Below are 27626 nucleotides of genomic sequence, written 5' to 3'. Positions count from 1 at the left end.
GCTCCCAACAGTAAATAGTGTCACAGGGGAGAAACCCAGAGGACACCGCTGGCCAAGTGGTCAAGGTTAAAGCGTCAGTGATAAGGGCTGTCACTGTCACGTGCCCCCGATAAACCTCATAAGCCATAACCTCAGTCTAATCGCACTAAAACCACCAGCCCAGCCCAAACTGAAGGACATTTCTACAAAACATCTGACCAGTACTGCTCAGGACTATCAAGGTCACAACAAGGAAAGACAGAAACTGTCATAGATAGGAAGAGACTAAGGGAACAATGAAATGCGATGTGGTGCCTTGGACTGGATCCTAGAACAGAAAAGAAAAAAAACTGGTAAAATCCGAATGAAATCTCTGGTTTAGTTAACTGTAACATACTAACATTGGTTTCTTAATTTTGACAAATGTACCGTGATTATAGAAAACTAAAATTATTCAAAAATAGTCTTTTTGAAGAGAATCAAGTTACACAATAACCATTATGTAAAGACATCCTTTTCTAAATGACAACCACTTTTTAAAATAATAAACAGAACAGAAATATATTTGAAAAAGTTAAAATGCTTTACAGAACGTTAAATAGAAGGGAAACTGTGCAGATCAGAATGATTTAAAAACGTGAGGTTAGAAATGCCCCAGCTGGGAGACAGCAGTAAGCACTCAGCACAGGAAAGAGCATCTGAACTGGCATCTGAGTAGAGAGAGGTGCTAATATCCATTCAGTCATCCAATCAGTATTTGCTGAACATCTAATACATGGTAGGCACTATTATAGAAACTGAAGACTTAGCGATAAATACAACAACCAAGAATCTGTGACCTCGTAGAACTTAAAATCTGCTTGAAAGGGAACAATCAAACTAAGAAGTGTTTCACATGTAAGATGGAGTTGAGTGCTAGGGAAAGACAGGGAAGTGAGGCAAGGCAGGTATGGGAAGGCTGGCAAACAGGAGACCATGCTGAGGCTCTCAGGACCCGGTGCGCGTCGCAAAGCCAGGGGGAGGACGGACGCAGAGACCCCACCAACGTGCACTTCGTTCCCATCAACTAGCAACAATTTGTTAACAGCAAACCCGAAGTGAAGTATGCAATAAAATATTTTCTAGTCAAGATCCCAAAAGTGATCGGATTATCTATCTGACACAGACTTCGATAACTCCACAAGGCTCCAGTGAGCAGTGCTTTTACAGAATATTCAACTGCCATTAAAACTCACATTCAAGGGACTGCTAGGTGTCAACTGTCCAGGTTAACTACTGGGTTGGCCAAAAAGTATATGGCTTTTTCTGTAAAATAAAAGACACATTTTCCACTTTCACCAATAACTTTATTGATTTGGATATTCTGAGTATATCGGCTGTCTCCCACTATTGGCTTCTAGTGGGTAGAGGCCAGGGGTGCTGCTAAACATCTTCCAATGCATAAGACAGCCCCACAGTGAAGAATTATTTGGCCAAAGTGTCAATAGTACCAAAAAACTTTACAAACCACTTCTGACACATTCAGTTGGTCACAGCACGTTCTCCATACACTGCACAAATCTTTTATTGAGTTGTGTTTTTATCTTTCTTGAAATAATAAAGTATAATATACTGAACATGTCACTTATTTTCTTCCACCTTCAATATTAAAATGGCTGCACAAAAATTCAACAATTCTGATTTTTTTTAATGCATGCTGGTATGACAGCTGTCACAATACACTATCGAAATTGTTCTGAATGAAGTTAAAGACAACTAAGTACTACTAAAGCCATCGTATGAAAAAGACTAAATGAACTTTTTGGCCAACCCAATGCTACTACATCTGATTATCCTGAACAAATGAAGACTAAAAGTTAACATGATTTTATAAAATATATTTATGCTAATAGCCATTCTCTATGTGAGTACTGTTAAACCAAATTAAAGAAATATAATAAAACTGGGTCCTGAGACTGCCATGTGATTCTGTAAGCTCTAATGTCAACTACCCAGTTTTCCCAAATAGCATCATTAAATATGTGTTGCCAATTTGATTGTGTTTAATTTGTAACGCTGCTTTGGTTTTACACTTACAGGTGTAAAGAGTTTACACCTGTACATTTTTAGGGAACATATTTAATAAAATAAAGTCAAGTCAACCCTGTTCCATTCAACACTCAAGTTGAAAAAACTATGTTATAAAAAACTGAAGTACTGAAATAATTCAGGAATAAAGTGATTAAGTGTTCCAACTGGGTTGATGGCAGTGTGAATGGAGAAAAGGGATGGCAAGGATAACCTCAAATTAAAATGCGAGATGGCCCTTGCCGAGTAGCTCAGTTGGTTGGGGCCTCATCTAGATGCACCAACGTTGTGGGTTTGATCCTGGTCAGGGCACATGCTAAAATCAATCAATGAATTCATGAATGGGTGGAGTGACAGATCAATGTTTATGTTTCTCTCTGTCTCTTTCCCCACCCCTTCCTCTCTAAAATTAAAAAAAAAAAAAATTAAAGCCAGATGTACTCATACAAGAGACAAAAAAACTTTTCTTGATGACAAGAAACTTGAAACTAATGATCCACACTGAAGCGTCCCTCACACGCAGTCACCGGCACAGACAGACAGACGGGTGGGGCTGGAGCCCCATCCGCCACTCTGGGGCAGTCTGCTCAGGACTCCTTCAGCCTATATGGGCTCCATCTATCGATATTTGACATATTGGAAATTAAAAACAAAAATTCTTAAAATATTAACTCATTTAAAAACATCACCAGCCAATTATGTTAATACAAATAACAGATTTTTAAAATTATTTTCCTTCTTAAAAATATCAGTGAGTGACACTGTTCTACATTTTTGACAATTTCTTCAATATCTGTTTTAGTAGAAGACAGCTGGATTCTCCTATCTGCTTCAGCATTCAATCTGCTCCAACATGTTGTTTTGGTTAAAGAATATGAAGGAAATCTATTCTCAAACAGATATCTAGCAAAAATGGGAAGAATATTTGACAGCCTTTTCAGGGTAACTGTGGATCTACCTCAGGCTTTGATGTTACACCAACACTGTTCTATGAAAAAGTGGCTAGTTGACCTCGTAAATGAATCTCATAGGTGCTTTTCCAAGACAACAACTACTTTTCTATAAACAATGGCAGTTTCTTGAAAGATCAGCTGCATCTGAAACTGTATCAAATAAGCTTTCTTACTCTGCTACATTCAAGTTCATTGGCCTTATTAACTTTAAATGGATCTTCGACCCATGCATGACTCTGTATCATTCCTCATTTGAAAAATACTGGCCCACTGAATCATGCAGATTTTCTAGAAGCAGACATATTTCAAAACATTGTATTTATTAAACTCACTGATCTCCTCATAAGTCTTTAAGTATTTACTGGGAAGCTGTCCAGCTCACAGTGACAGATACAAGTTTTCCAAAAATTCTAAGTTTTGTTTGAAAGCTTAAATGTTATCAGCAAGACAAAGGTCACTTGTTTCCCTTGAAGTGACAGGTTCACTTTGTCGAAAAATCTTTCCCAAATACCCAAGCCTGAATAATCACAGTTCGTCTGTCCGCCCCTTTTAAGTAAAAATGGTGTTCTCTGAGGAAAAAGCAGCTAGTGTAGCTTGCCACTTAATCGCCTAAGTGCTTTTGCTAGAGAATCGTCATACTTTGGGGTATGAAGTAGAAACGCCTTACGTATATTTCCATCTTGCACAGAATGTTAAAAATGTTTGCACTCAGGATTGTGTTAATAAAATCAATAACTTTTATCACTTTATCAAGGACAAGCTCCAGTAAAAATGTCTTTTTTTACTCTAAGTGCTAAGGTGCCAACTGGTTTTACACACCTTTCTTATTTGTGTATATGTCAACACAGTAAAAAAAAAATTAAAGCAAATAACATCTTAGTATTATTTCAAAAATAGTTCTAACATCACAGACCCCCTGAGGTCCACAGACCACACTTTAAGTCCAGCTGCCACAAGTTTATCCAGAACCGTATGAATCAAAAATCACAACAATACTCTGCACTTTTTCCAGTTGCCTAGCGGAGAGCCTAGAACAGGCAATATAGTAAAATTATATATTTTTAAGATGTAAGAATGAAAGCCTAGAAACCACCAATCTTGCAACTAAAAAAGTAAAAAAGGAAACAAAAGTCTACATGAAGAACATTTAATGAGGGATACTTCGCACTGTCAAGCTACAGAATCCAAATGATAGTCTGCCCTGCATGCGTGCCAAACTAAGAGACTAATGACTGACAAAACTTGTCTTACGCACCCGGCTTGTTGCACCCATCCGTCCCCCCTTTGCCACTGACTGTCAGATCTCACCACCAGTCACAGCCACTCCTCCGACTCTCTGCTGCCTGAACCCGCCCCATCCTACCCACCGGCTCCCCACAGACTTAGAATTCACCCTATCCCCATGGAGGAAAGCTAAACTGCATTCTTGTTCCAGGGGCCCTTCATTTCCTAGAATGCCTGTTTTTATTTAAAAAGAAGGAAAAGGACAAAAAACGCCCAAGCTCACAAGTGAGGAACCCAAACATTCCCAAATGACTTGCAAAATGCTAGAAGAAACTTCTGAAACTTCAGTTTGAAGGACTTGGAAAGCCAGGAATAGAGTTATTATCAACCAGTCAGTAAGAATTTATGGAGCATTCAAAAAATGCTAAATCCTCTGAGAGACACAACGGTGAAAGATACAACAGGCGACTTAAGTGACTAAACTTTAGTGGGTCACTTGTACATGTGACTACAGAGGAGAAAGTATTATGAACAGCAGTTGTTTTCATGGCGTATTTAGGAAACAGATGCAGCCGTGACTAGTAACAAGGAAAAAAATAGACATCATATTTTAGCCCTGGTTTAAGTAGTGCTAAAAAGCACAATAGTGTTAAAAGGCACAGGAACATTACAAATATGTGGCAATCTTAGCTGAATGATAGACATTAAATAGATTAGCTCGAATGACATTAACTCGACTGTTACAGCTACAGTGAGTAGATTGCATTAAGGTATCTTCCACAAAAATAAGACCTCGTTCCTCCTCCCAACAGAAGAGTAAACTAAACTCACAAGTTCACCAGAGTCTATCGACCAGCACTCCTGTGTTTATTGCAGTTATATCTGTTTTACAAAAACAAGTTCAAGAAAAGAAATGGCCATATAAATTTATGCCAACTGGAGAAGCGATCGATCACAAATGTTTTAAAGAATCTGCTTGAAGAATATATAAAACAGGTTAACTAAGCTGACTTCTAGAGGTTCAAGTTTTCCTTGAAAACTATGCTAATCTATTTAATAAGCTAACTCCTCTCATTTTGTTAGAAATGTACTCAGTTTACTGAGACACTGTTGGAAGAGAAATAGAACAAACAACTATGAACCAGAAGAAACTAAAACTATGATCTATAACTCATTACAATTCAAGGATGAGCCATGAGATGCATATTATTTCTTTAGCACTCCACCTGACACAAGCAAACGTAATGAAAAGGTAGGTAAGTCCAGTGACAGATATTCTTCCTCCTAGGAAGTCTATTTTAAATCTTAGACCTCAAGTAAGCCAACACCTAACACAAATTTAACAACACACATTGAACAAAATTTTAAGAGAGTCTGGGTTTCAGTAAAAACAAGGAGTCTGCCCACTACTCCAGCCAACCAGTGTGTGCATGTGAGTGTGAGCTAGGCGACAGGGATCTGCTGTTCCTACGACCTGCTCTGAGTGTCTTTCACTGCATTTAGCAACTCAGAGCAATTCTAGTGCTAAACAATGAGCATTTTTCATACATCCTTGGCCCAAGCACAAACCAACAACTCTGTTCAACTGAACAGTGGTCTGTTCTCATACTGACAGAGTAGACAGGTAGGCAGACATGAGCAGAGCAGGAAAGACAGGCCAGGTATAAAATGTCACCCGAGCGGAAAGTCCCAGGTGCCTGGCAGTGGGCAAAACTAGAGAAAACAACTATTATAGGCTAGGACTTGCCCCCAGGATGACTCTTCCTCCCCTAGCGTGTCATTAGTCATTAGGTTTAGAGCCCCTTAGAGGACAAACAAGGGGGCAGAGAACAGCCTCATACAACTCCCAGGCAATAACAGGAGGCCAACATGGACAGCACAGACTGACAGGTCAGCTTCAAGAAGTAGTCAGCCCCTCCCAGCTACAAGGAGCCCTTGCCGACATCCCACGGTAGCTCTTACATCACTGCAAACTTCTGTTGCCGTGACTCGGTTGTCTCTGTGTCTTCCCAGGAGAGTGGTCTTCTAAAGCGTGCCTGCATCTTCCTTCTTCAGGCGAGTATCCTCCCTTCCTCTTTCCTAGACTCTAGGGGTCCCCGTGAGACTTGCACCAGACAGAGCAGCAGTGGGCTGCGGCAGCTCATCCAGGGCTAGCCCCTGAGCCTGTCTGTGCGGGCTCTTCCTTTGCTTCTGTACTTACTTCTGAGTCCACACCGTCGAGCATGGCTCACTCCTGCCTCTTTGTGCACTCAGTCTCCTTTCTCAGGACCTACGACCAGGGAAGCCATGAACAGCAGCTGTTCGTTAGTTGCTTTCTGAGTCTGAACAAAACCTTTTGCCACACAAATGAGAGCCTGAATTCGTTGTGCTCCGAAAATCAGGGGCACTTCCTCCCTCTGGCTCACATTCCGGGTATGCTTAGGTGACTGAGAACCTATGTGGAGGTGTCAGAGGGCATCCCTCACCAGGAGCAGGAGCCCCCGGGGAATTCCATCACAACTGTAATTAGATAATTGACTTGTCTGGGGACTCGCACACAAAGGCTGGCTACCTAGCGTGAGCCTTCTCGGCATTATTAGACAGCCAGAGAGAGAAACCGAGGCATGTAAGAGGGTTAAAGCTACTCAGGAGGTGACAGCCCCAAGGAGCTCAACCCGCAAGCAGCACACTCAATCCACTACACAACATCCCCAGAAATCTGTTCAGACTCCACAGACCTCAAAGTGAGACACCATGCCTGCAAGGCCAAAAACTCGCGCCTGCTCCCTGGCTCCATCCCTCTTCCCACGTCTTTGCCGATCCTTCTTTCACACACATCCCAGCCTCTCGACCTCTGGGCTCAAGACACACACCCACCCCTTTCTCTCTGTGCACCTCCAGGTTTCCTCTGACAACAGGAGCTCTCGGATCCCCCCGTCCTATCTGTTCCTGGGGTCCTACTGTATGGGCCTCACCTCTTAGCACTGCGAGACCTCAGGGCATCTCCCAAGGTCCACGTCTTTACTACCTGGTCTCCTAACACCAAGGCTGGCCAACGGCCTGCTTGGCCCTCGATGCCGTGGTGAGCATGAGCATGAGTCTCGCTGACAAGCCCTGCTTCTGGTCTACCGCGCCTTCAGGACACCCTCTCTCGTTGGCTTCTTCAGCACCTCATCCATCTCCCACGTTTCTTTCCTTGGACCAACTGGTCTTCCACCAACTTCCCTCTATAACCAGTTCCCACTTTGGCATGGGGCAAACTTTCCCTGCACCCTGCCATATCCAGAGACACCCAGCAATTTGTGATCTTCCTAGAGTAGGCCGACGGGACTCGCCCCCACAGCCAGGCTCCCGCCTCCATCTGGCCAGCCCAGCTATGTATGTGGGTCAGCAGGGATCTTCCCTGACCCCTCCCAGGTACCCGCCCCCGTCTTTTAAAGCACCCCTTCCGCATACTCCCTTAAGACCCCTGAGACCAGAAAAGGGGCCACCCTCAGCAACTCCTACACCCCTCTAATCATCTTTGCATTATTGAGTTCCGTGAGAGCCTTAGGGACGGCTGGCCGAGGACCCTATCTTTTTTCCTAGGAGTGCCTGCCCTCTCCCTACTAGGGGTGCCGGGAACATGAAAGACCACTAGCTTGACTACTGAAGACCAGAGCTACAGGACGAGTTTTTCACCTGAGGTGACAGAGCTATTAGGCATTCCTCCTACAAACAGACATAAAGGGGAGGGGGGACCTCCAGCAGGCCAGCTAGGGTGGGGAGCATCAAGTGAGGAACACCTCACTTGAGGTACAGACCACACTCATTATCAGTGACACAAGCAAACGTAATGAAAACGTAGTATGGAGCTAAGGCCACCTGTCTGAGTGCAGTCAAACGTCAGAGTTCCTACAGCTACCACTTGCGACCACTGGTAAGGCTGCCCTCGGAGCACAGGTTAAGTACTCCACACCCTGGGTAGCTCATGGGTGCCAGCGTGCAGGGTACCCACCCCACTATACTTCAGAATAGCCCAAAACAGCTCAGACACTTGCAGGGACACCTCTAACCCTTGGCTTATCACATATCTGTCTCCGTAGATGGGAAACCAGTCCATCATACCTCGAGGGACCCTTTGGGGTGCATACTTGCCAAATGGGAGAAATTTGACCGAGTCCCTCAAGAAAAAGAGGCTAATCTTGTTTTGCAACATGGCCTGGCCCCAGTATAAACTGGGCGATAGGAAGGTTTGACCAGTTCATGGCACCATTAGTTTTAATATCATCTTACAGCAAGACCTGTTCTGTCATTCCCAAAGAAACGGGACGGAGGGTGCACGTATCCAAGCCTTCACGGCTCTCAGGGATGATCCTACACTGTCTGTGCACTACGTGTAAACTGGACCCCTCTGTAATTGCTATACTTTACGCACAGCTCCTAACTCCCTTACCTCCCCAGGAAGAAGCTTCTCCTTCTCCTTGCCTCCCTTGGCCCCAGAGGAAGAAGAGGGAATCACCAGTCAGACTCCAGTTCCCCGGTCCCCACACCTGGGACCTCTCGTATCTGCTCTAACCTGCCCTTTACAAGAAGTATCGACACCAACAGGAATCCCTATTAGAGTACACGTCTCTTCTCCATGAAAGATTTACAACAGATCCAACAGGACCTAGGAAAATTCTCAGAAGACCAAGAGAGATACACTGAAAAATTCCAGGGGTTAATCCAAAGCTTTGACCTAACCTGGAGGCGAGCTCTATAATCCTCAATCAATCTTTAACTAAGGAAGAGACAAGATTGCAGAGGTTGCCATTCAATTTGGGGATGGCTTACATATGACAGACCCCCAATACCCTATAGGGATGACTGCTGTACCAGCCATTGATCCCCAACAGAACTATAATGCCCCTCAAGGAGCCTGGAACCAACCAGGACCACTGTTTAGTATGCCTTCTAGGGGGGCTGAAACAGAGTCCATCTAAACCAATTAATTGCACAAAGATAGCAACTATAAGCCTGGGCCACAGGAGATTCCCAACACCTTCCTAGAGATTAAGGGAAGCCACCACTGAACATACCAACTTAGATCCTGAGCCAGAGGCAGGCCAACTTGTCTTACAAGATCTATTATAACCAGGCCACCCCCAATACCCAGAAAAAATTTCAAAAGCTCTCTGTAGAACCCAGATTCCTACCCCAGACCTCCTTACTAAGGCAGCCTCATCTGAAGGGAGGTAGAGAGGGAGAGAAATATTGATGTGTAAGAGACAGCAATTGGTTGCCTCTCGCACACGCACCCAGACTTAAGGACCAGGCCCACAACCTAGGCATGTGCCTTGACTGGGAATCGAATCTGTGACCTTTCACTTTGCAGGACGATGCCCAACCAACTGAGCTACAGCAGCCAGGGCTCATACGACTTCTATAACAAGGATCTAGAGAAGCAGAAGAGGCTCCTCTTGAAGGAGAGGTGTAGAGATCAGAGACAGGCTCAGTTATTAGCCATGCTCCAATCCAGCTACTCAGGTAGAGTGGGTCCTGGTTGCCCTGGAAGCAGGCCTCCCATTCGCCGCCACAAACTGCTAGATCTGCAGAAAAATGGGCATTGGAAGGAGTACCCCCAGTGGGGTAAGCCTCCCAGCCCCTGGGCACTCTGCCTTGACTGTGGGCAGTGGAGAAGGGACTGCCCCAGGAATCACAGGGATCCTGTGTCGGACCCATCCCCACTTATGCCCCTAGACTGAAGGAGCTGTGGGGCACCATTCAGCTCCCAGACAGAACACCATCATCACAGGACGGAGTCCAGGGCAACCTTGGAGGTCGCAGATAAGACCGGTGCTACCAGAGCCACATTCTCATTCTAACAACCTTCTCTGGACCCCTCTCCCTGTGGCCTCTCGCCTGGTACTAGGCACGGATGGTAAGCCAACCAACAAACAGCTCATTCTTCCAACCTGCTGCCACTGGGAGGGCCTCCTATTTTCCTACCAATTAATTTAGTTAGTTATTCCTGAATGCCCCAGCCCTCTGCTTGGCCGAGATCTTTTAGAAAAACTAGGAGCCCAATCGACTTTCCAAGGAGAGCGGGAGTCTTTACCAAATTTTATAGTTTTCTGTTCCCATCAGGATCCTCAAAATTCTAAGAAAAAAAAACTAAGTTAAAAGTTAAATTCCCAGGTAAACCCTGAGGTTTGGGAAAATAAAATACCAGATGAGCTAAGACTCCTAGCCTGGTCCAGATCTACTTAAAGGGCCCCAACAACTACCCAAGAAAAATGGCAATATACCCTAAGAGACCAGAGTTAAGAAAAGACCCCCGAGGTCCTCATGAACAGGCTCCACCAACATAGTCTCCTCAGACCCTGCAATTCCCCCTGTAATACTCCTATTTTGGTCACAAGAAAATCAAATGGTGACTAGAGGATAGTCCTGGATCTCCAAATAATAAATGAGGCTGTAACCCCACACCACAAAAACCATCCCTAACCCATACACCATCCTGACAAATTACACCTGGAAGTACCTGGTTTTCCACTCTGTATCCAGAAGGCGCATTCTTCTGCACCCCAGCACACCCTGGCTCCCCACGTCTCTGCACAGTGCCCCAGAGTGGAAGGAGACACACAACTGACCCAGCCTGCCCTGGCCCAGGGAAGTCCCCTCTTCTCCAGTCAGGCCCTCAGCTGCAGCCTCCAGGATCTACCCCTACATACTCCAGGATGTGGAGGACCCACTCAACTCCCCCACAGGAAAAGGCCCAAGAGCATGCCCAAGAAACCCTAAATTTCAGCCTCCCCGGGCTACAAAGTATCTTGGCAGGAAGTCAATCAATCTCCCAGGAGGCTGCGTGGACATAATTCCCACTCCTGGAGAACAAAGCCTCTCCCATTCCTGGGTACAGGCAACCGAAGGGTTACCACCCAGTCCCAGGTGACCGAATACTGCCGGTTGTGGGCACGAGAATATGGACCACCAGCAAGACCCCTTCCACAAGGCTCTGGAAGAAGGAACCGACCTAGGGCCCTTACCAGGAAGGGGAGCAACAGTGGGCATTTGAGAAAACAGAACTGGAACTCACCGAGGCTCCCACCCTTGGTCTACCCCAAACTGACAAACCCTTCCAAGTGTTTGTTACAGAAAAACAGAAGTCTTATCCCAATCCTTAGAAACAATACTCAGCCCTACAGGCTATTTTTCTAAGACTTTCTTGAAATAAAAAAGCATAATACACCAAAAATGGTGTGTATCTTCATCCATCTTCAATATTAAAATGGCTGCACAAAAATTCACCAACTTTGATAATTTTTTTAAATGCACACTGTCACAATACAGTCTAACAAAATTGTTTAGAATGAAGTTAAAGACAACTAAGTGCTATCAGTGCCATCTTACAGAAAAAACAAACTTTCAGCCAATCCAATACATGGGCAACCTCCAATATTCAGATCTCCTATTGGATTCCGAATCCCTTACTTAAACGAATATATTACCTCCCTCAGACAGGTTCAAAGGTCCATCCAGGGATGTGGCAACAAAAGACCCCCTCCCCCAGGGCTGATAACCCAGGAGGGACGGCCTTTCCTGCTGGGAACTCAAGTATTCACACATACCTGGGAGGACGGGCCCCTGGAGACCAGCTAACTCCACGTTGGAAGGCCCTTCCCTGCACTGTTTCCCGCTCCTGTAGCCATCAGGGTCCCCAGGACCGCGAGCTGGCTACACCACGCCGGAGTCAACCCTACGTACCAGAAGACCCGACACCCACTCAACACCCAGACTACTCCTGAGAGTCAACTGGAGCCCTCGAACTCCTCTCTGAACAGGCTGCCAAATCAGCAGCTTGCACGCCTTACTCAAACTCTGGGAAGGCCGCCCCTTGCCGACTCCGGACACCACTGCAACCTCCTTCCACGCCCAGGCCTCACCATCCCTCTGACAGAGAGCAAGGATCACTTGGTTCTGAAGGAAGAAAACTCATTCCTCTTCAGCAGGAAGTAGCTACAGAAGAGATCCAACGCCCCTTTCTCTTAAGAGAATTCAGAGTCAAGCATCCTTCAGGAGAAAATGATGGAGTAGGCAGGTAGGCAGGCATGAGCAGAGTGGGAAAGATAGGCCAGGTACAGAACATCACCAGGGTGGAAAGTCCCAGGTGCCTGGCAGTGGGAAAACTGGAGAAAACAACTTACTAGGCTAGGACCTCGCCCCCAGGGTGACCCTCCCTCCCCTAGCATGTCATTAGCCATGCGGTTTAGACCCCCGTAGAGGAGGAGCCAGGGGCCAGAGAACAGCCTCAGAGACTCCCATACAACACTCCCTTACACTGAGAGGAGTCGAACAGGAGTTGGCAGGACGGGCTCCCATAGGTCAGCCTAAGGAAAGAAGTAGTTAGCCAAGGAGTCCTTGCCAGACTCAAGGGCAGCTCTTTGAGCCAAGAATTCTTGGCTCTGAATACTTTTCTTAGCTGAACTCAAGAACCAAGGTCCAACATCACTGTTAGCAGTACTAGAGAAAGATGGGCTGGTTTTGGACTGCAAAAGAAAGTATTTATGAAACAGCATCTTCCTAGGAACCTTTCATGGGTAATTCTGCTAACATGCTATTGCTGCCTTGTACACTGACCTTATATTCAAAACCCCAAATAAGACACAATTCTCTGTTCTGATGACAGAATCAAAAGTGGATTCACACTACTAATCCCAGAACCCCACCCTTTTGGGTTCTCATAGAGGCTTCACTGCACAGGCACAGTTGATTAAATCAATGGCCACTGGTGATTGGGCTGTCATCCAGTCCCTCTTCCCTCCCCAGAGGCGGGAGAAGGGGGTCTGAAAGGTCCTCTCATCTGATCAGTTCCTGAAAGCCAGCCCCATCCTTAAGTTCCAGAAATCACCTCCAACAGAACTCGGGTGTGGTTGAAAAGGGTTTGTTATGAATATCAAAAGATACCTTTATCCTTGGCTCTTACCACTTTGTAAATTCCAAGGATTTTAAAAGCTCTGTGCCAGAAACAAGATGAAGCCCAATTATATATTTATTATACAGTATTCCAATTTGATTGTTTACAAAGCTAGTTTAGTCATATTCATCATAGTCCTAAAAACCTTTAAGGTGTTATTATGCCTATAATGCAGAAACAAAAGAGAGAAAAAATAAACTTACAATCAGCATTAGATGTTTTTTATTGGTCAATTAAATATCAGCTAGGGAGACTCACAATTACCTGTCTGTGATAGCAATATGAACTCAAGTCCAGTATTTCTCAAACTCTCCAGAGAAATAGTTCTAAATGGGTAACAAACCAAGCATCTCACAATCCAGTATTTGAGCTAAAAAGGGCCCAAGGTAGCAAAAGCCTATTCCCTAAAAGACCTTGATCCTACAGGCTGTGTGAACCTGGACAAGTCACTTACCCTCACCACGCTCCTATTTCTTTATCTGCAAAGCAGAGATCCCCTCTTTGAGGTCGATGACAGTGAGGTCCGCAGAGGTCCTGGCCAAGGATATACAACTAGCCCACCGGCAGAGCCCAGCCTGGAGCCTGTGTTCTCCGCACAGCGCCCAGCTGCTCGTGGCAAGCCACCCTTTAAAAATGCCTTTGTAGTGCAGCCTGAGCTCTGTACTTCAGACAAACACTCTCCAAGGGCACTACTACTTCCAGGGCACCGTGGGACGACTCATCGTTTCCTTTCTCTAGGCCTGCTTGAAGCAACATTTCTGCCATTTAAAAGTCCTGACGGGTATTTCTCAAACTTTTCTGAGCCATGGATAATTTGCCTGACAACATATCTCCTAGTACCCATTAAAGTTTAACTAACTTTGCAAATTCTGCTTTCACTATTAAGTAATTTGCATATGAAAACATTTTAAATCAAAATTTTATAAGAATACTCACACTGCAGCTTTTTGCTACCTAATGATAGATCAATACACATACTGTTAAAAAATTATAAAGTTCAGCCTTGCCAGGTGGCTCAGATGGTTGGAATATCATCCCTTATACCAAAAAAGTCAGGGGACTGATCCCCCGATCAGGGCACACACCTAGGTTGCAGGTTCAATCCCTGGTCGGGGTACATATGGGAGATAACTGATGGATGTTTCTCTCTCTCTTTCTCCCCCTTCCTCTGGCTCTAAAATCAATAAACATGTTCTTAGATGAGGGTTTTAAAAAATTATAAAGTTCATCTTAATAGAACTTTTAAAATATTCAAAGGACAGTTAATACTTTTCTCATTTAGCAAGTAATATATGGTATTTGCTTTTAAGTGATTAGAACGCATGATTTTCAACAAATTTCAAAAGTTAAATGTTTGGTTCTGAGGTTGCATGTTTACTGGGCACAAGGCAGGCTCTCAATAAATAGCAGATAGTCCTATTATCTGTAGGCATATGGTAGGTAGTCATGTACCTACAAATACAGCAACATTTCAATATTGGCTATGGCATCAAAAACATACAAAAGCTGCTTAATGATTGATATTTTCTACTGTTAAAAGAAGATCAAATAATTTTCTTAAACGTTTGTGTTTGGCTTACAAAGCACTGCTCAGATGATCTTTAGTATCAAAAACCAAGGCACTAAAATTGATAGCCATGAATGTTTGTCTTTCTTACACTTTTTAAAAATTTACTAGAGACAACTTGATAATGCTATATATAAATTAAGCTCATCTGAATGCAACTGAGGGATAAAGATCATCCTTAAATAAGTTTGAAGAATCATTATTTTCTGCTTGTTTTCCAACATCAGAGTTCAAGCTCTTTGACTTTAATCATTATATTAAAGACATAAATTAACATTTTAGAATAGTACCTGAGAGCAAGTAGCAAAGTTCACTGTGGGTGACACATAGTAGAGCCTGGCAAAATTCACTCAATAAAATCTCGGAAGTTCTGCTTTAGGGGTGGTGGTGCTATTTCAATAATCATTTATTGAGTTGCTGCTAAAGAAGAGCTCTCCCAAGTTTTCAGGGCTCCGGTCCTAAATCGACCTCACAAAAATTTTCTTCCATCTACTAGGTGCAAAACCCTTTTCTAACCTCTACCATATAGATGAGTAAAACAGCTTAAAATGAAGGGGAGAGGGAGAGAGAAAAACCAAGGGGATGTGTTGTATTTCCTTCTAAGCAGGAGATAAGCTATCTGGTTTGGCTGGGAGAGGGTGGGGGTGTTTTGAACCAAACAGGCTAAAGAGCATCTTGAAATGCTAAAATGGCAGGGAAGATATTTCAGAAAGAGGACAGAGCACAGACAGGCCATGTGGAACTTCCTAGAGACCAGCACAGGGCAAAGGTATAAGAAAACTGCAGAGATAAGCCTAGCGAAGGGCATCTGGACTGCTCTCTAGATTGCCAGGAAGGAGAGCTTCACGAGTCCACCTGAATCCACAGCCATGGGAATGACACGGAGCTGGGCAATGACACGGCCCATCCCCTGGAGCAGTGCATGGCACCACACAGATGCCTGAAGGCTTGCACTTTTACCCCCTTTGTTCATCAAGGAGAAGAAGGGGTCGCATATTACTTGTATAATGAAAACAATAAAAATGAAAATTATTACAGAGGTAAACTAGGTAATGAGCAAAGAACTGGTATTTTGTAGAAATAAAATAGTATGCAGAAACCAAGTATATATATTTTGGAAAGCCATCTCTTTTATATAATAAAAATTTTACTTAATTGTCAAAACTGGTACACCAAGTTTGGCAATTTTATCATCACACCAGAGTCTACAATCAAGATTACTTTTATTTTACTTTAAATATTCTCTTTTACCCTCTGAAGGAAAAAAAAAATCAAGAAAAACTTTACTCACTAATAAATGAAAAGCTCTGAATTCCCTAAAATTGAAAATGTAAAAAAATTACCAAATATTATCACTTTCAAAACTAGGTTAGCTTAACTTAAAAAATTCCTCATGCCACACACCTAATATTATCTATACAAATATCATTTTCATTTCCATAGTTCCGCAAAAACAACATTTTATTGCACTAACAACTAGATGACTTATGGATTAAGAACAAATTTGCTTTCACATAATTTAGCTGATTTTAAACAATTAACCTTCCAGTATTAACATTATTCAACTTGATCTGTACATTAACAAAAATACACAAAATCAATGTAGAAAATTAGAAAGAAAACACTTGCAAGAAATCTGACGGATAATATATACCCAGAATATGTACAGACCTCTTACAACTCAGTGAAGCAAACCCAAATTTTAAAATGGGCAAAAAGCTTGACCAGAAAGAGTATGCAAATGGCCAATAAGCTCTTCCAAAGATGTTCCACATCCCCTCGCCAGGCAGCTCAGCTGGTTCAAGCATCGCACCCCTCCCCATTCACCAGGGTTGCGGGGTTCACCCTCCAGTCAGGGCTCATGCAAGAATCAACCAACGAATATGTAAGTAAGTGGAACAAGTGTATGTCTGTCTATCTGTCTCTCTCTAAAATCAATGCATCACTGATCACCCGGTGCACACAAATTAAAACCACAGTGAGAACCTTAACACTCACTAGATGGCCAAAATTTCAAAGACTGGCAATACCAAGTGCCGATGGGGGCATGGAGCCACTGAGTCCTGCTACAGCTACAACTGAAATTGTAACTCTTCAAGCAAAACAACACAGTCACTGGGGAAAAGTTTGGCAGTTCTTACAAAGTGTTATCTACCACACAACCCAGCCGACCAACTACAAGGTGTTGACTCAAGAAAAATTAAAAGGTCCACAAAAGACCTATACAAATGATCATAGCAACTTTAGTAATAACAGTCCCAAACTGCAAACAGCCCAGGGGTCCAATCAACAGGTAAATGAGTGAAAAGAGTATACCCTTAAAATGGAAGACTACTCAGAATTTTTTTTAAAGTATTAATACAAGCAACATAAATAAATCTCAAAACACAATGGATGAAAGAAGCCAATCATAAAAGAGGATATACTGTGTAATTCCATTTATATGAATTCTTGAACAGGAAAAATCTAATGGGAATTTGAGATTGTGAAGGAGCATAAAAGAACTTTCAGATTATAGCAATGTCTATCCTGACTGAGGTAATGGTTATACAGGTATATACATTTGTCAAAAACTCTTCAAACTGTATCCTTCAAATGTACGTCTTTTATTATACAGGGTCAGGCAGAAGTAACACCTACTTGAGTGTGGTTGGTAGAGTAATAATATGAGTGTGATAATTTATAGTTTTAATTTGAACATTTCACCTAAAATATCATATGGTGTGCTTGTGTGTTATTATGCTACAGAATTACATGCTTATGATTTTGTAATAAAAAGGGGCGTTATTTGTGCCAGACCTGTAAGTAAAAATTGCACTTCAATAAAGCTGTTTAATTAAAAAATGGATATCCTTCTAGAAAGCAATTTGACATCTATTAAAACTTGAAATGTGCATACTCAGTGGAGAGTTGTCACACAAATGTTCAGATATGTGTTCACTTCTCTTTTGAGGAGTGTTGGGAACCGCCCTGCCTGGTTTCAGAAGCTGTACCAGTACCACCAGTACCACCACCACCACCACCACTACCACCACCCCCATTACCCCCACCCCCCCCACCAAAGGCTAAGGCTGAGTGAGCAACCTTGGGACCATAAGCCACTAAGGAGACAAAGCTTATCTCCCTGGCAGGAGCGCCACTTCTGCTTTTACTTCATCCATAACTGGCCCCCAATGCTTGGTCGGGTAGCCAATGACGAGTAAGATTCCCCAAGGGGGGAACTACCTAAGACAGGCACCACCACGTGAGAGGTCCCCAAGGAAGGACTTTGGGGGGTACAGCAAAAGGGAGTGATGGACCCTCACCCCTCGGCTTTGACATAGCCTGAGTCTTCATTCAGTCTGCAAGAAGTCTCCTAATCTCTTGGCTGCCTTACTTCCCTTGCGCCACCTAAGCCTGAAACAATGACAGAGGGTGGTGCAGCCCTATGCTGGAAAGGGCGGGTTCTCCAGGTGATCAGGCCTAAGAAAGAATATGTAAAATCCTGTGAAACCTGCTTTGTTTGGAATGCCCTCAATTAAATGATAAGGGTCCAAGCAAGAAGTAAGTTTGTTCCTCAAAGTTTCACAGCTCTTTAGCTATCTGACCCGGACCCAAAATAGGCCCTCAGAGTTCTTTGTTATCTATTGTTTGATCCTTACTGCCTGAAAATGATTAATGAGCTTTATCTGCATTCCTGTGCAAATGAACCCAATAAAAGCCCATTGAGGAATCCGCTCCAGGCCCTTCTCCTTTGAGAGATCTGCCATGTTTCCTCCCCAAGCAGATCATGTCTTGGTAGACTTATTCTCATCTGTGGCGGCTGGGGGGGGGGGGTGTCCCTGCGGGTGGAACCCCCCCAGAAGAGAGGACGCCACGTCCATCAGAGGGGTGGTACACTGTGACACATTCATAAAAACTGAAATACTACATATTCTGCACACAACACAGCCTGACAGCTTAGAGCAGGGAGCAGCAATTTTTTTCTGCAAAGGGCCACATCAACAATACTTTAGGATGGTGCAGTAGACCACATCCAGTCTCCCTGTATATTCTTTTTGGGGTGCTTTGTTGTTGACTTATAACTCTTTTAAGAAATGCTAAAATCACTGGCAGTTAGTGGACCTTACTGCACCCCCCTCCTGGAGGAAAAAAAAAAAAAAGGTTAAGATCAGAGCTTTGAAACCAAAGTGCCCAAATTCAAATCCTTACTCTACCACTAGTTGTTCCCCAATCTCTCAATCTCCTATTATTTATAGTATTTATATAAAATGAACACACTTAAAATAATGCCAAGCACATAGCAAGCCCTAACAAAATATCAGCTATTTTCTAATGAAATAGAGCTCTCTGCACTGACCTTTAAAAAAAGTTGTTTTAGCACTAAATAACTTAATCCAATTTTTGTAAAATATATGTACAAATACATATTCATATGAATACACTGGAAAGTTTAGGGAAAATATACACCAAATTGTTACGGGTAGGGAATAGGATTACAGGAATCAATATGCTTTCACTTTATAAATGCCTAAACTGAACACAAAATTTGTATTTAACCAAGAGACATTTCTTAATAAACAAATAGATAAAGCATTTGTAACACCACTTTCTTGACTTACTGGCCCTGAGCACATATTTAAACTTGAGTATTTAGTTCTGTTAATGAGAATACACATCAACTCATAAAACAATACTGGCACAATAACTAAAAATAATTTATCAAACACTTTGTCCCAGGTGTAGTGCTAAAGGTTTCACAAGCAGTAATTCATTTAATCCTCTCAACAACCTTTTGGATTAAATACTGTCTGTCATTATGATTAATTTATGGACAGGGAAACTTATACATCAAGGACAACTTACCTAGGCTGCAACCTGACAGCTCTGGAGCTGGAACTCAAGCAAAGCAACTCCAAAGACCATGCTCTTAAAACACTGTCCTCCCACCCCGGTTGGTGTGGCTCAGCTGGTTGGAGCGTCACTCTGTAAACTGAAAGGTTGTGGGTTTGACCCCTGGGCAGGGTACATGCCTACGTTGCAGGTTTGATCCCAATTGGGGGTACATATGAGAGGCAACCTATCGTTTCTCTCTCACATCAGTGTTTCTCTCCCTCTCTCTCTCTCCCTCTCATCCCATTTCTCTAAAAATCAACAAGCATGTCCTTGTGTAAGAATATTTAAAAAAAGAAAAAATACTGTCCTCCCCACCAACTCAGAGTGCACACCATTACAGGCTAAGAAAGATATCCACAATCATCTTTTGCACCAGCTCGCACCTCCCAAAAAACTAGTTATATACTCTTACATATAACTTTTCTGACTGATTCAAACAAACCAACATGATTTGAATCATCTTGGAACCCATGTGACTTTAATCATCCAGGAGATCAGCAGATAACATGGAGTAGATAATAGGAAGACAAACAGAATTCAAGTATGGACTCTGGGTGCAAATTCCTAGCTAGATAATCCTTGGTAAGCTCTTAGCCCCTCAAGACAGCAATTTTCTTATCTGTTCAAGTTTTCAGACTAAGTTCTTAATTTTTTTTATTGTAAAATATACATGACATAACATTTACCATTTTAACAATTTGTAAGTGTACAATTCAGTAACATTAAACACATTCAAAATGTCACCAACCATCATATCTGTCCAAAACTTTTTCATCATCCCAAACAGAAACTCTGTACCCCAAATGAACACTAACCTCCCATCCCCCTTCCCTTAGTCCCTGGTAACCTCTGTTCCACTCTGTCTCTATGAATTGGCCTATTCTACAATTTTTTTCCTTTTGTGTCTTCCTCATTTCACTTAAAATGTTTTCAGAGTTCATCTTTGTTGTGGCATGTATGAAAATTGCATTCTTTAGTGGCTAAATCATATTCCATTGTATGTGTATACCATTCATCTGTTGATGGATACAGGGTAGTTTTTACAAGAATTAAAAATAAAGTATCTGATGTGAATGTTACAATAAAAATCAAACAAATGAATAAAGCACTGGCAAATATAGGCACTTTAATGTCTTCTTTTCACTTCGTTTTTGTCATATTTTTGCACCAAGTGTGGAACAATGGCAAAATATGGAACAGTGCAACCATCTCAGAAACTTATTAGCTATGCCTTTAGAAAGATTATTGGATTTGTTAATCTACATTTATCACATCATTTTAAAAGAAATGATGATGAGTATTGCAATAAATGATCCATATTTACACTGATAGGCACTATTTCCTTCCATTTTAGCTTCAAAACCTACCTCAAATTAATTACCCCAATAAAGAACTCATTCATTATAACTGGACACCTTGCAATTAAAAGGTTTACTATTCTCAACCATTCTTCCCTCCTTATACTTTTGTACAAGGATCATCAGTATTGTCAAATTAAGCAGAAACTATATATGCTAAGTATCCAGATGACTCAAGCTTTTCTCTAGCTGCCCAAAATACCAAACATGAATACCAACAGTCACACCTAAAAATATCCAATTTTCAATCACAGATCAATAGAAGTATCAGAAACCTTGGAACCTGTTCATCTTGACACATTTTTCTTTGTAATTACTGCCTCTCCAAGAGGGAGAAAACATACCTTCTAAAGTTCCTCACAACACAAATATTAATATATCCTCTTTCCTTTGTGAGTTCCTTTGTCAAATTATTTCTCTACATTTCTTATTTTCTTCATTCATTCAACTATTAAGCTCCTGTTCTCTAGCAACTACCAGGTGTTCAGAAGAAAACAGGACAGAGCCTCTGCTGTAAGGCACTTCAGAGCGTAGTGAAGAAGCTGGCCGCATAAGCAAGTGATCGCAACCCAATTTGATACATGCTATAACACAAGTATGAACAAAGCCCTGTGGAACAGAAGAGTGCCTGAGAATTCAGGGAAGGCCTCTACAGGGTAAAGGTATCATCTGACCCTGAACCTGCCTCTGAGTTGAATGAGCTGTTCCTCTCCACTCATGCTCTCATCCAAACTAGAGATTGCACCTGACCATACAGAATCCTTCATAATTCAGAGAAAACGTTTTCATCGTTTGTACTGACAGACTTCAAGGCAAATCCATAAATCATTTCTAATTGACCCCAGATTGCATTAGCTCCTTAGAGAATTTTCCCTTCTCTTGGTTTTTAAGAAGCAAATCAACTTTCTTAATCACTGTTTATTTAGGCCAATAGACAAATCAATTCACATTCCTGAGGAAATTTCCCTAAAATTTTTAAGTGATCAACACAAAGATAATGCCTTATATATGCATACAAGGCAAAGCTGGTATAACAGCATCAGAACTTTTTTTTGCCTAACTACACTAAATCACAAGTGAGTTGTTTGTTGTTGTTTTTTTTAAATCACGGCTAGTTTAACTGTCTAAATACATTCTCAATTTAATCAGAAATAATGTTTAAAGCAATTTTTAAACCAATTCCCCAAAAAGACTTTTAAAAAATAGCTCATGGCAAGTATAAAGACAGTAATTATCAAATACAGAATACACAAGAAGGGAAAAATTTTAATTTCTTGGCCTAAAAGAGCCAAATTTCTGCCAAAGTCTGCATATCTAGCTCATTTCATAACAATGGACAAAATTATCTGCAGGACTTTTTAATATATAATTATCGGCAAGTAATCTAAATGTAAACATTACTGAACAATCCAGCACCGAGGGTAGCACCTGTAATGTCTGTTCAATTGTGTCCAACTCTGTCAAATCTATGTAATAAAGACTTTCACACTGCATTTCTTTGTCTCCATTTTTATGAAACCGTAAGGTATTAGGTGCACAGTAAATCTTTATCAGACAGAACAATGCAAATCAGAAGAGTGCCTATGTGGTTCTAAACTCCTTTTCTTTGAATATATTTACTTTTAACAAAACAATAAGAATTTAAAATGCATTTCCCTAAGTGTTTCTGGGACTTCATATATTATGTTCCCTAATACACCTCCAAAAAGAGAGTAGGATTCCTTCTATCCTGGACTAGAATCCTATCTATTCCTAACTTTAGAGACTATGAAAAGGAAATAAAATATATCTTAAATACTTTCATTTTCTTGCAAATAAAATTATCAATAAACTAGTCATTTGTTCCACATTTTATTCCTACACATGAAACAGTTGCTAATGCTCATGAAGAGAATTGGAAAATAAACTCCAAAACCCCTAGAAATACCGGTTACATTTAACTGTATCAGCTTTAGTGTTTACTAAAGATTTTTTCGATTGTTTCATGAAATTATACTCTTGACCTTTGAAACCTAGGAAAGTAAACCTTGTAGTAAAATATTTTTAAACACCAATGACAGATTTTTATGTCCCAACGAATTTAAATTTTACAGACTCTGACTGATAAACAAAGGACGTTTAGCTTAACTGTGGACAGCACACATTCACTTTCTTAGGCAACAAACACTTCTGCGTCCAATCTTTTCTGACTCACCCAGGCTATTGTTCATTGGGAGACAAGACCAATTAATAAAACAGAACTGCTAACCATACCATCTAAACACACATTTGTCACAAGCGTTTTATTTTGATCAACTATCACTACCATCTCGTCCTCATTCAACCCCCGGGGATTCGGGGGAATACTCGCGGACTAAATGACAGTTGATTTCGTTAGCACCTGTCGCCATTCTCAGATCAACTTGGCCAAAACAGCTAGTAATTTCTTTTTTTTTTTAAATCATGATTCCTTAGAAAGTGGTAACTCGCTGGCCGTGAGTTCACCAAGTTTTCCCAAAATATCGTGCTTCCCGATTCCTCTCGTTTTCGAAAAGTGACCCCGTGGCACAGACTTGTCTGTCGTTGGAGGGAGGGGGTGCACCACGACGCGGGAACTAGACGGGAAGCCCACCAAACGAACAAAACCAAGAAAGGGGAGAACAGCTCGACCCTCCCCTCAAACTTAACAGAAAGCGAGACGGGAAGGCAAAGGCAGTCCGGCACGGCCACGGGGTTTTCAGGCTGCTCTGGGGGAAATGTCACAGGTGCGGCACTCGGAGTCCCGTCCCCGATGGCCGTCCCGGCCACCGCGGCCCCGCCGGCCCGCGCGCCCGAGGGGAGGGGGCGTGGGGTCAAGCCCGCCCACCCGCGCCCGCACGCCCCTCTCCCGCCCGCTGTCAGGCCCCAGTGTCACTGCCCCTTCCTCACGCCGAGCTCCCCTGAGACACAGTCCGTCCTTTGTCTGAGTGCTCACTCGGCGGCGAGGTCCCACCAACTTGTGTGTGTCCCGTCCCACCCGGCGCTCCACACAAAGGAGACTTGGGCTCCGGCAGCCAGACCGCCCCGGACACCCCGGCACCCCGGCTCGGCCCCGCGCCTCCGGAGGGGCGGGCGTGCGAGAAGACCCCTCCGCACGCCCCCCGCGGCGGCGCCCGCTCCAGCCCCCGCCCCGGGTTTACGGAGAGTCCCGCACTGCCCGCCCGCGGGGTGGCGCGGGCCAGCCCTGACTCACGGCCCCCTTCCGAGGGGCGTCCCCTCACCCCGCCTGCAAAAGCGGCGCCCGGGGAGAGCCCGCTGAGGGCGACACCCGGACGGGCAAAGAAGGTCCCGGCGGGAAGGTCCCGGCGCCGCCGCCGCCTCGCGCGGGGCTCCGGAGCCATGCCGGCCGGCGGGCCGCCCAACAGCGGCGCGTTACCTGAGCCCCAGCCCGCGCCGCTCCCGCGCGCCGCTCCCGCGCGCTGCCACTACTGCCGCCGCCGCCGCCGCCGCCGCCGCCGGGGCTCCACCGCCTTCTGCGTCCCAGTGGGTGTCGGACGCTCCCGGACCGAGCGCCAAACCCGGCAGCCCAATCGCCATCGCTTTTATTTGGCCCCCCCGTCCAACCAAGCGCCGCCCCGATTGGCGGGACGCGAGCGGGCTCCCGTCCAATCACAGGACCCGCCGGGCGCCGAGGCGCCGAGCCAGCCCCACGCAGAGGCGCCCGCGGGACTCGGCCGGGCTGGGCCGGTGGCGCGCGTGCGCGTGCGCGAGTGTGGGAGCCGAGGGACGCGGCCGCTTGGCCGCAGAGTGGAAGCGCCGTGCAGGCTCTTTGTTCTTTCACTGAAGGCTCGGCGCCTTTCAGGAAGGGCGCGAGGAGCGCGTGGACCCCTAAGTGCGGTCCGCGGGCGGAAGGCAGACAGGGAGGGGTGGCGGGAACCGGTCGGTTGGCGGGACGGCGCGCTCGCAGCGCTTGGCGGGAACCGCCGTCTCGGAGTTCCCGGGCCGGAGGGGGCGGGGCGGGGCCGAACGCCAAGTTTGAACCAGTTCAAAACTCCAGTGTGGTAACGGTTTCAACTGCCGCGCTCTTTTCCCCGCGCGCGGAGCCGAGGCCCGGGCCGGCCGGAGGGAGGCTCTTTGGGGTCCCCCGCGCGTCCCTAGCGAGGAGCTGCGACCCTCCCGCGCTCACGCGGGCTCGATGCGCCCCTAGCCGAGCCGTGCGCACTACCCGCTACTCGTGTCGGCTGCTGCCCCTTTGGCCGGTCCCCGATCCCCCGGGCCCGCTGTTGGAGCCCGCAGTGCCCATCGCCTTAGAAACCTGGGCAAGGGCGACGTTACAGTTAGTTTGAATTCCTCACTCAAAGCGCCGTGTTGAGATCCTTCCACTGTTTGTAATTCCAAGCACGTGTCCACGTTAAAAATCATTTATCCAGAATAAATGTGGTTCACTGGCCTCATGGTAACGCCCCTGGAAAGTGTTAAGATGGTTACAAGTTTTCAATTACTTAGAAGTGATATTGGGGTAAACTTGTCTCAATCCAGAGGAATTAAGACTATTTCTCTTAGGATGCAATCTCCCTTTTTGTCTAACCTGGCATTGAGGTTAAGGTTATTCCGGCTTTATATTTAATAGGATGCAGCTACAGGGCAAAATAACCACTCACCCATGAAACCTGGGATCCCACTTTGAGCGTTCAGACTGGGGAAAACATGGTCAACGAACTGTTGCGTTAAAACCCTACAGAAATCCTGCTTTTTATATTCTAATTACATTTTTAAATGACAGAGTTTTTAATAAACTACAATTCATTTGATGTAGCCCATAACTTCCCCACCTGTCCAAAACCGCCATTCCATTCCACACACATACTATGAACAAATCCAACATCGGAAATGTATGTGGAGGAAAGCCAAAACGTAAACTAAAAACAATCATGTGCCCAAATAAAAGCACAGTTAGGAATAAATGATAAGAATGCAAAAGAGGATTATGCATCTGAGACATGACTATAAAATAATGTGACAACAATCACCAATACCTTCATATTCCACAGTAAAAGGTTTCCACCTACACCAGTAGTTAACGCTTAATTTTTAACCAGCAATTTAAATCTCCAAAGTCAACTGCTTATCCCTAAGTTACTTCTCAAACTGCTGATTTTTATCTGCTCTTATATTAAATATTAAAACAACATGGGCATCTTTTAAAAGAAATATCAAGGAAATTAGCAGGAATTACCAGAAAGCAATATCTAAACAAATCCAGCACAGTGTGAAACATCATGAATTTCTAAGGCATTTAGAATCAAGGGATGATGTGGGATCAAGATGTTCCCCCAAAAAAAATTCTTGGAAAAGGAAATTTTAGCTGGACCTTGAAGAAAGCGTGAGATGTAGGTTGAGTGGGCTGGGAGCCGGGGGAGGGGGAAGGTGGGGGTGGTGGCAGTTGAGATGGGAATGAACGTCTTGGCAGAGTGGTTGCACCGAGTAGCACTAATGCTGAGAGTTCCAGTTGGGAAAGGGTAAAAGAGTAGACAGCTAAGTAAGGCTCTATGAAGTATAATACATTAAATGTAATTTGTATAATGTGCATGCTTACTATAACATGAAGGCTGAGCTGCAACAGGAAGGAGGGATGCCAGTAGGTCACAAAATTGTCCTAATGTGGTGGTGACATTACCCAGTTAAGCAAGCTATTTTAGGTCGCGGTGATGGCAGGAAAAAGGGATAATCTGAAAATAGTTGTAAAAGGACTTTATTGTACATGGAGGACATACGGTATCTTGCAGCTCCATTTTGTATATTGACAAAGGAAAGTTGGGAGGGAGAAATACAGTTGACCCTTGAACAATGTGGGAGTTAAGGGCACCAACACACACACACACACACACACACACACACACACACAATCGAAATCCGCATTGTGGACGGAAAAGAGGCCGCGTACTAACCCTCACAAACTCAGGGGAGGTCTGCATAGCGGGCCTTAGACTCACAGTACCAGGTAGGATGGTCTGAAATGAAAACTTGCTAACTAAAAGCGAGTCATGAGGGGTAGTCACGTCCTAGGCCGGTATCTTCCTTGACAAAGGTCAATCTTTACCTTGCCTGAGCCTATTATCTTTTTACATCTATGATAACATACCTTCGGAATGCCTGAGTATAATACGCCTTTGGAATGTCAGAGTAAACCCCTTTTCCCAGACCCTTCAGGGCACAATCTCCCGCCAGAACACAAGACCACAGAACCCCTCACTGTGATCTTGCTCTGCCCCACACCGTCTCCGAGTGCCGTAAAGGGTAACTGTTAACTGTCTCATACCCACCAATGCAAAACAAGAATGTGTCTATCCATTTTACTCTGTGTCCATCTCAGAGATTTCCCCACTTTGCTTTCTCCTGCCTCCGTAATCTACCACCAACGGGTTTCACAGAACCCCCTTTTATCTCCCTCTTTGATTCTGACAAATAAAATAAGTGGTAAAACTGCCATTTTCTGGAGCATTTTTCCAATCTGTTGAGATTTTACTTCCTGGTGAGTGTCATCAGTTTGGCTCAAATAAACTCATAAAATTGGGTACAGGTTAGAATATTTCTTATGCCAACAACATAAAAATTCTGATTCCCCAAAAACTTAACCGCTAGTAGCCTACTGTTGACAGGAAGCCTTACTGATAACATAGTCGATTAACACATATTTTATATGTGTTATGGTATGTGTGTGTTATATG

General features: G+C 43.9%; 1 protein-coding gene across 1 annotated transcript in view; it reads right to left on the bottom strand.

The window, feature by feature from the left end:
* EZH2 (enhancer of zeste 2 polycomb repressive complex 2 subunit) overlaps positions 1-24483 on the bottom strand; it is a 72055-nt gene extending 47572 nt beyond the window's left edge. The window contains exon 1 of the mRNA XM_045833639.1: positions 24335-24483. The gene's annotated coding sequence lies outside the window, so the exon portion shown is untranslated. The remainder of the gene's footprint in view (positions 1-24334) is intronic.
* Between the last annotated feature and the right edge of the window lie 3143 nt (positions 24484-27626).

The sequence above is a fragment of the Phyllostomus hastatus genome, unplaced genomic scaffold (genome assembly GCF_019186645.2).
Source record: "Phyllostomus hastatus isolate PE091 unplaced genomic scaffold, TTU_PhHast_1.1 phas_contig_1021, whole genome shotgun sequence".
Lineage (NCBI taxonomy): Eukaryota > Metazoa > Chordata > Mammalia > Chiroptera > Phyllostomidae > Phyllostomus > Phyllostomus hastatus.
The sequence above is the reverse complement of the archived record's forward strand: the minus strand, read 5'-3'. Positions and strand labels throughout refer to the sequence as shown.